The sequence below is a fragment of the Lithobates pipiens genome, unplaced genomic scaffold (assembly GCF_037356315.1).
Source record: "Lithobates pipiens isolate NorthernLeopardFrog02 unplaced genomic scaffold, aLitPip1_a1.2 Scaffold_23, whole genome shotgun sequence".
Lineage (NCBI taxonomy): Eukaryota > Metazoa > Chordata > Amphibia > Anura > Ranidae > Lithobates > Lithobates pipiens.
The window spans coordinates 160,856,515-160,865,538 of NW_027507785.1; the positions used below are offsets into that span (position 1 = coordinate 160,856,515).

Consider the following 9,024-nt stretch of genomic DNA (forward strand, 5'->3'; position numbering starts at 1 on the left):
CATTGTCTCTCCCTTCTCTCCCTTGAACAAAACCCACCTGATCTTTCTGAATCCAATCCGGCACATAGGGCCTCAATCGCTCCGCAATAATTTTTGCAAACAACTTAATGTCTGAATTCAAGAGAGATATTGGCCTATAGCTTTCAACTGCCATAGGATCGTTTGCCTCCTTCAGGATTAATGCTATATGTGCCAGCATTGTTTCGTCTCTAAACTTACCTCCCCCTCCCCCACCACATTAAAGTACTCACATAATTTTGGCGCAAGTTGTTTTTGAAATTTCTTATAATATAAAATCGGAAACCCATCCGGGCCCGGGCATCCTCCCACTGCTGTGTTTTTGATTGCTCTTTCCACTTCCTCAATCACAATTGGGAATTCTAGTGAGGCCATTTCCTCTTGCGTTAGTTTATGTAAATCTAACCCCCTCAGGTAGTCGCCTATTTCCTCTCGGGTCGCGCCCCCCCTCCTATATCCAATATTATAGAGGGCACTGTAATATGCATGAAACGTGTCCACTATCTTTTCCGGAATAATTTGTACTTCTCCCTTCTTATCTCTTACTTTTGAGATAAAGGTTCTATTTTTTTTTCCTTCACCCTCCTGGCCAACCATTTTCCTAATTTATTTCCCCAAAGATATCTCTCCTTATCTAACATATGATAAGCAGCCTTCCTCTCTTGCTCCAGACACTCTTCTAACTCACTCTTCATCCTTTTCAACTCCTGACTCTCCGGGCTTCCCTCCATCCTCCTACTCTGTTCCCCTCTCTGTATTTCCTCATACAATAGCTGCTTCCTTCTCTCCCTCTCTTTCTTCTTTCCCGCTCCAATCCCAATTAGTATACCTCTAATTACAACTTTATGTGACTCCCACAATATTGGGATGGAGACTCCCGGGGTATCATTCAGCCTAAAAAACTGTTCCATTTCCTGTTCGATCCTATTTATTGATTCCTTATCTTGTAGCAGTAATTCATTAAGCCTCCAGCTTGTCCCCGGGCCCCCGGCTCACGCACTCCCCTCATCTCTAACTGAATTATTACTGGCGCATGGTCTGAGACCGTTATTGATTTTATTTCAGCCTTCCTCAATGCTGATAGGAGCTGGTACTCTAAAAAAATGTAATCAATTCTGGAGAAAGAGCCCTGTACCGGGGAGAAGCAGGTATAGTCCTTGTCCCTTGGATGTAGTGCCCTCCAAGCATCCTGTAATTGAAAACTTGCTAAAGCTTTTACCAACTTTCTCTGTTTATCATTGGGTGGCCTACTTCCTCCTTCCCTGGCGTTCTCCTTCTTCGCATCCATGTTCCAATTAAGGTCGCCTGCTAAAATCAGGTTCCCTTCCTTGAAATCTTCTATCTTTTTTAACACCTTCCTTAAAAATTTATCAGCATTCTTATTCGGAGCATATACATTTACAATTGTACATTTCATGTTTAGTAACATCCCTTTTACACACAAATATCTCCCCTCTGGGTCCACTAGACGCTTTTCTAGCTCAAATCTCGTTGCTTTACCAAAGCCAATCGCCACTCCTCTGGAGTAAGGGGAAGGAGAGTCCCCATATATCCACACCGGGAAGTCCACTGTGTTTATCTTAATTCCTGAAATATGTGTTATATGTGTTTCCTGGAGACATACTATATTTGCTCCCATATGCCTTAATTCATCATTAATCCTATATCTTTTCCTTTTTGTATTTAAACCCCTAACATTATAAGTAACAACGTTCAATACTTCCATATTTTGTTTGCGAATATTGATTTCCTCTTTATCTGACGCGTCCAGTGGACCCAACTAAATCTACTCCTACTAACTCTAAGGAAGGATCGAGTGAGAGCCCCAAAAAGCAATTCCCCCCCCCCATCCTCCCCCCCTGTCTTATAACGGAATGTCTCAAAAGATTGGGTAAGACAACCCTTTTCCCGTTGTTTCTATGGTTCTGGACGACCTCCAAACCTGGTCGACCCACCTCCATAGTTTCCCTAGGGCTCATTCAAGCCCACAACCATAGGAGACCCCGCCTCACTCGCCTCCCCCCCCCAGTCCCCCCGTCCCCCGCTAAGCCCGCTCACCACTAATAGTCCCTCTTTCTCTCTGCCTGGTCCAGGGCTCCTGAGTCCTCCCATTTTTAAAGGTTTTCCCTGTCGCCCCTACCTCCTCATCCTTTTCCCATTCTAGCTGCGGAGGGGGGTTTATACCTAACCGCTCACAGAAATCTTGTACATCCTCTGGAAAACGGAGAACCGCAGACCGTCCCTCTTTCTTCCCAATTAAACATGATGGGAATCCCCATTGATATGGGATGTTTGCTGTCACCATCATTTCCGTGAGCGGTTTAAGTCGCCTCCTTCTCCTTAGGGTCTCTGCTGCTAAGTCCGAATAGATCTGCAGTTCTACGCCCCCATAGGACAGCCCTGGATTGGTTCTAATCTTTCCCATCACCTGAATTTTTTCCTCCACATAGTGAAACCTCACTATTACATCTCGCGGGGATTCTGACCTCATTCCTGAAGATCGTGTTATCCTATGCATCTATTCTTAGAGGTTCTGAGATTTCCCTATCTAACAGTGGATTGAATATTTGTTGAGCTACTTCTTTAAGTGTTAGGCTATTATGGGACTCAGGAAGACCTTTTATCCATAAGTTCTTTTTCCTACTACGATTTTCCTGGTCTTCTAACTTATGCATTAATGCCCTATTTCCCTTCTGTAGTGCTGTGACCTGCTCTAGTATTTCTTCTATTTTCTGCTCGTGGGTCTCTACTCTATTTTCTATTTCCTCTACTCTCCCCAATACCTGTCCAATATCTACCCTTATTGTGGCAATTTCTACCTTGAGGGAGGTTTCCATTTTTGCAAACATCTCCCCAAGCATCTCTTTTAAGTGTGAGGTTTGTTCTAAAGGTGACGACCGTCCATAGCCTCCCGGGGGTATCCCTCCTTCCTCCGTGTCTCGCCTGCCTTCCTCTTGCACCTCCTCCTGTCTTCCCGCATCCACCTGTGCAGCCCCTCCATTTTTCTGGGTCTCAGATAATTTTGCGGGGATGTTCCTCTCTATTCTGCTTTCCCCCCCTCTCTGCCTACTGGATCCCGCCCGCGCAGATTTCTCCACTCTAGGGCTCCCAATCTCCTCTTCTCTTATAGTGGAATTTGCCGCCATATATCTTTGGATCCCTGCCGGGCTTGAGACTGGGGTAATAGATTTCGTTTTACTCGATTTCCCCTTCATAATGCACAAAAGCGGGGGGAATTCCCAATAGCCACCAAAACGCCACTAATTTGTTCAGCTATCTACGTCTGTCCCCGCCTTACTTCACACTACACTAATTACAAAAACACCATATAACCCAGAGTAATATCAAGCATAAGTCCGGGTAAAGTACATAGATAAGTTTCTTCCGTCAACCTGCTCCAAAAAAATAAAAAATAAAAAAGGGGGTCCGCTTAACAGATTTTTACTAAACACCGTGGGAGGTTTTACGTTCAGGGTACCACGTCGTAGTTTCCAATGTTACCAGACCGCCAATTGAGCAGGTTCACATTAGGCAATGTCAATCACCATTGTTCTCCTTCAGCCCTCTATTATTTCATCTCAGGGCCGGCATAAGACAATGTTCACTATGGGTACTTTGGTTGCTTCTCCCACCTTAGTCTATGGTTCCCTTTTCCCCTTTTCCTATTCTTTTTCTTCTCTTTTTTTCCGCTGTTTACTTTAAGAAGACTCACAAACCATATGCAATAGTAAAAAACTTCAACAATACAGGAACTTCAGCAATACAGGAACACCTTGGCACTTAAATAGTTCTTCAATGTAATTTCCGTATCAGGTACAGGTACTTCTCTTCCGGAATACCCTATGGGGGGTCACATTCAAGTCCTTACATTTCCTGTGCTATTCTCCAGACCCAGGACATCTTCCCCCTGTCACTGCTACCACACTCCCCTCACAGATAACAACATACAGATTTACTGTGTAGCTATGTTGAGCCCTCGCAGGCTGTCAAGCTTACCACCACCCTGGTTCAGTCCTGCATAGCCTGTCCCAGCATTCCGCCGACAGCTTTCACTCTTTCAGTAGCTCCAGTCTTTTTCACCTCTGCACTGCTTGGGGAGTACTGGCAGGGGAGACGAGGTTCCACAGGGATGTAGATCACTCAGCCAATGTGCACCATATGTGTGGCAGGCGGATAGCGGCGGTGTTGTACATCATGTCCCCGGCGTCTTTATCAGCTATCCGGTCCGCTCGGCTCCTCCGTCGTTCTATGCCCTCGCGTCCGAGTTAGCAGGCCAGTTCGTAGGGCTCGTGCTTCCGATCAGCACGCCGCGGTCCGTACAGCGGTAAGGTGAGGGAGAGCGGGGAGGACGCGGAGGATCGAGCTCCGAGGCCACGCCCCCTACGTCATGACACTGTCACGCCCCCCTCTCAGTAGCTGTTACTATTAGGTCCACAAAGGTTCTTTTCAGGACTGGTATGGTAATAGGCTTGTACACGTATAATATTCTTTCTTCCAAATATAGAAAGAATATTATACTTGACTGCTGCCCTTCTGCTGCAGTAGTCCTTTATCAGTATAGGGACTGAGGTACAGTCTGCTAATCACAACCTACTAGTTCCACAAAGGTCCTTATAAGGACTGGTAAGGCATAGCGTACTACAGTACATAGGATTGAGTGAGGTACAGTCTGCTATTCCTTAAGGACTGGTATAGGTCCACAATATATAGGGTTGAGGTGCACTACTGCTGACTGCTGCCCTATTCTGCAGCAGTCCTTTATCAGTATAGGGACTGAGGTACAGTCTGCTAATCACAACCTACTAGTTCTACAAAGGTCCTTATAAGGACTGGTAAGGTATAGTGTACTACAGTACATAGGGTTGAGTGAGGTACAGTCTGCTATTCCTTAAGGACTGGTATAGGTCCACAATATATAGGGTTGAGGTGCACTACTGCTGACTGCTGCCCTATTCTGCAGCAGTCCTTTATCAGTATAGGGACTGAGGTACAGTCTGCTAATCACAACCTACTAGTTCCACAAAGGTCCTTATAAGGACTGGTAAGGTATAGTGTACTACAGTACATAGGGTTGAGTGAGGTACAGTCTGCTATTCCTTAAGGACTGGTATAGGTCCACAATATATAGGGTTGAGGTGCACTACTGCTGACTGCTGCCCTATTCTCCTGCACTCCTTTATCAGTATGGGGACTGAGGTACATTCTGATAATCATTCACAACCTACTAGTTCCACAAAGGTTCTTATAAGGACTGGTAAGGTATAGTGTACTACAGTACATATGGTTGAGTGAGGTACAGTCTGCTATTCCTTAAGGACTGGTATAGGTCCACAATATATAGGGTTGAGGTGCACTACTGCTGACTGCTGCCCTTCTGCTGCAGTAGTCCTTTGTCAGTATAGGGACTGAGGTACAGTCTGCTAATCACAACCTACTAGTTCCACAAAGGTCCTTCTAAGGACTGGTAAGGTATAGCGTACTACAGTATATAGGGTTGAGTGAGGTACCGTCTGCTAATCACAACCTACTAGTTCCACAAAGGTCCTTCTAAGGACTGGTAAGGTATAGCGTACTACAGTACATAGGGTTGAGTGAGGTACAGTCTGCTAATCCTTAAGGACTGGTATAGGTCCACAATATATAGGGTTGAGGTGCACTACTGCTGACTGCTGCCCTTCTGCTGCAGTAGTCCTTTATCAGTATAGGGACTGAGGTACAGTCTGCTAATCACATGTGGCCATGTGGTGGGACTATGTGTGCACAGCTAGTAATTATTTTGTGGCTGCAAATATGACCTGTAGGTTTGTAAAGTTCACCATCCCTGTGCTGTGCTGACTTCCTCCTGGGGCTGTACCTCTGCTGTGCATATTATGAGGGGCTCCCACCTTCCCTGTGCTATGCTCATTATGAGGGGCTCCCACCATCCCTGTGCTGTGCTGACTTCCTCCTGGGGCTGCTTATTATGAGGGGCTCCCACCATCCCTGTGCTATGCTGACATCCTCCTGGGGCTGCTTATTATGAGGGGCTCCCACCATCCCTGTGCTGTGCTGACTTTCTCCTGGGGCTGTACCTCTGCTGTGCATATTATGAGGGGCTCCCACCATCCCTGTGCTATGCTCATTATGAGGGGCTCCCATCATCCCTGTGCTGTGCTGACTTCCTCCTGGGGCTGCTTATTATGAGGGGCTCCCACCATCCTTGTGCTATGCTGACATCCTCCTGGGGCTGCTTATTATGAGGGGCTCCCACCATCCCTGTGCTGTGCTGACTTCCTCCTGGGGCTGTACCTCTGCTGTGCATATTATGAGGGGCTCCCACCATCCCTGTGCTATGCTCATTATGAGGGGCTCCCACCATCCCTGTGCTATGCTGACTTCCTCCTGGGGCTGCTTACGGTGCAGGTGTCAGTGCTGTATATCACGGTGCTGGTGTCAGTGCTATATATCACGGTGCTGGTGTCAGTGCTTTATGTCACGCTGCTGATGTCAGTGCTCTCTATCACGGTGCTGGTGTCAGATCATTCTATCACGGTGCAGGTGTCATTGCTGTATGTCACGCTGCTGATGTCAGTGCTGTATATCACGGTGCTGGTGTCAGGGCTTTATGTCACGCTGCTGATGTCAGTGCTCTCTATCACGGTGCTGGTGTCAGTGCTGTATATCACGGTGCAGGTGTCATTGCTGTATGTCACGCTGCTGATGTCAGTGCTCTCTATCACGGTGCTGGTGTCAGTGCTTTATGTCACGCTGCTGATGTCAGTGCTCTCTATCACGGTGCTGGTGTCAGATCACTCTATCACGGTGCAGATGTCATTGCTGTATGTCACGCTGCTGATGTCAGTGCTCTCTATCACGGTGCTGGTGTCAGATCACTCTATCACGGTGCAGGTGTCATTGCTGTATGTAACGCTGCTGGTGATCATCTCCTGCACCCTCTTCTTTGCCTACCCTGACCTTCCCTCTCCTCCATTGCCTTCATGCGCTCCACAGTCCTGAATTGTCACAATTTCACATATAAAAAAGAATGCTTGTAGTTGTCGATCCCAGATTCACCTCATACATGTGTTATGTCATTGGCCATGTGGTGGGACTATGTTTGCACAGCTAGTAATTATTTTGTGGCTGCAAATTTGACCTGTAGGTTTGCAAAGTTCGCCTCCCATTGAAGTCAATGGGGCCCGCCGCGAACGTTACGGTTCGCGAACTATCGTCCACGTTCGCGGTCCGCGTTCGCGAAACGTCCCGTCGGAAGTTTGTCCATCACTAGTCCTGTACCTCATGATGGATGTGTCATCATGGGTCAAAGTTCTTTCACACTGTAAACACATAAGTCCGCCGGGCGAACAGCGGCAATAGTCCGCTGATCAGGCGAATCGCGAACAGGCAAAATTTGCTGAAAACCGACCGCCGGGCGACCAGTTCGGCCATCCCTAATTGGGAATGTAGAGCTTGAACCCTTTGTTTCAAGCTGATAGGATACTGTTTTGCAGCAGCCTAGAATGAAACTGAGCATAAGGAATGGCCTCGAATGAAGCCACCATCTTTCCCAATCACCTTGTGCAAAGTTGAATAGGAGAAATTCGACTACCTAAATCAGTTCCTTTATGGCGTTGATCTTTGCCTGGGGTACAAATACCCTTTTCTGGGTGTACCTATGATCAGACCCAAGTATTTTCTTCATGGTTTTAACCATTTAAGAATTTTCAAAAAGCCTTCTGGCAAACGCTGCGCTATAACCAAGGTGAGATGTATAATATAAGCAGCCAGCACCAAAAAAGCCCTAGTACTTCTTACACAAATATATTAGCAAAATAGATCCAGGGCTAATAACAACACATAATTGAATTACGTGATGAATTAATTAGTGAATAATGAATACAGTTAATTAACCACAAAAGGGAAAAAAAAGAAGAAAAGAAAAAAATGTGATCAAAAAAAAGAAAAAGGAAAACTAATGCAGAGTCCCATTAGAATCAATGGTGAAAAAATGAATATAAAGTGTCCATGCAATAAGTGAGTAATAATGATCTCCGTGATCTATCTTCAAACAGCATGCAATGTGCGTCCTCTTCACCACAAATAATGTATAGATTGCCTACTTACCAGAGGGCGATGACTGCTAAAAGTGTTTGGGAAATAGGTCTCCCGCAACCCTTTAGATGTTCATAGAGCCTTTGTATGTAACACTCAATACTAAGAAACAAAAGAGACTTCCATAGTGTGATACCTTAAAATCAATACATTTTTAATAAAGATAAAGTTTGCACTCACAAATTAGTAGTTATCAAATGGCTGAAAATATATCCAAGTGTGTAAATCTCCAATGTGGTCTTGCCAAAACAATCGCTCTACTTCCTTGTTCCTGTATCCATCCACCGTCTTGCAGCTAGCGTGATGATGTCACCGTCAAGGCCTCACCCTATGCGTTTCATCAGCAAACGGACATCGTCTGGGGATTGGCCAGACATTGCATGCTGTTTGAAGATAAATCACAGAGATCATTATTACTCACTTATTGCGTGGACACTTTATATAAATTTTTTCACCATTGATTCTAATGGGACTTTGCATTAGTTTTATTTTTTCTATCAAATTTTTTTATTTTTATTTTTTTTTCCTTTTGTGGTTAATTAACTGTATTCATTATTCACTAATTAATTTATCACGTAATTCAATTATGTGTTGTTATTAGCGCTGCATCTATTTTGTTTTTAGATTTTAACCACTTAAGCCCTGGACCATTTGGCTGGCCTTTGGCTTTTTGCAATCCGGCACTGCATCGTTTTAACTAACAATTGCGCGGTCATGCGACGTGGCTCCTAAACAAAATTGACCTCCTTTTTTTCCACAAATAGAGCTTTCTTTTGGTGGTATTTGATCACCTTTGGGGTTTTTATTTTTTGCGCTATAAACAGAAAAATAGTGAAAATTTTGAAAAAAACGCATTATTTTTTAATTTTTGCTATTATAAATATCCCCAAAAATATATAAAAAATAAATTTTTTC

The 9,024-nt window shown here is 45.0% G+C and overlaps 1 protein-coding gene across 1 annotated transcript in view; it reads right to left on the reverse strand.

Annotated features, from left to right (window-relative positions):
- Positions 1-8,534, reverse strand: part of GSG1 (germ cell associated 1) — a 289,428-nt gene extending 280,894 nt beyond the window's left edge. The window contains exon 1 of the mRNA XM_077452510.1: positions 8,122-8,534. The gene's annotated coding sequence lies outside the window, so the exon portion shown is untranslated. The remainder of the gene's footprint in view (positions 1-8,121) is intronic.
- Positions 8,535-9,024: the final 490 nt, after the last annotated feature.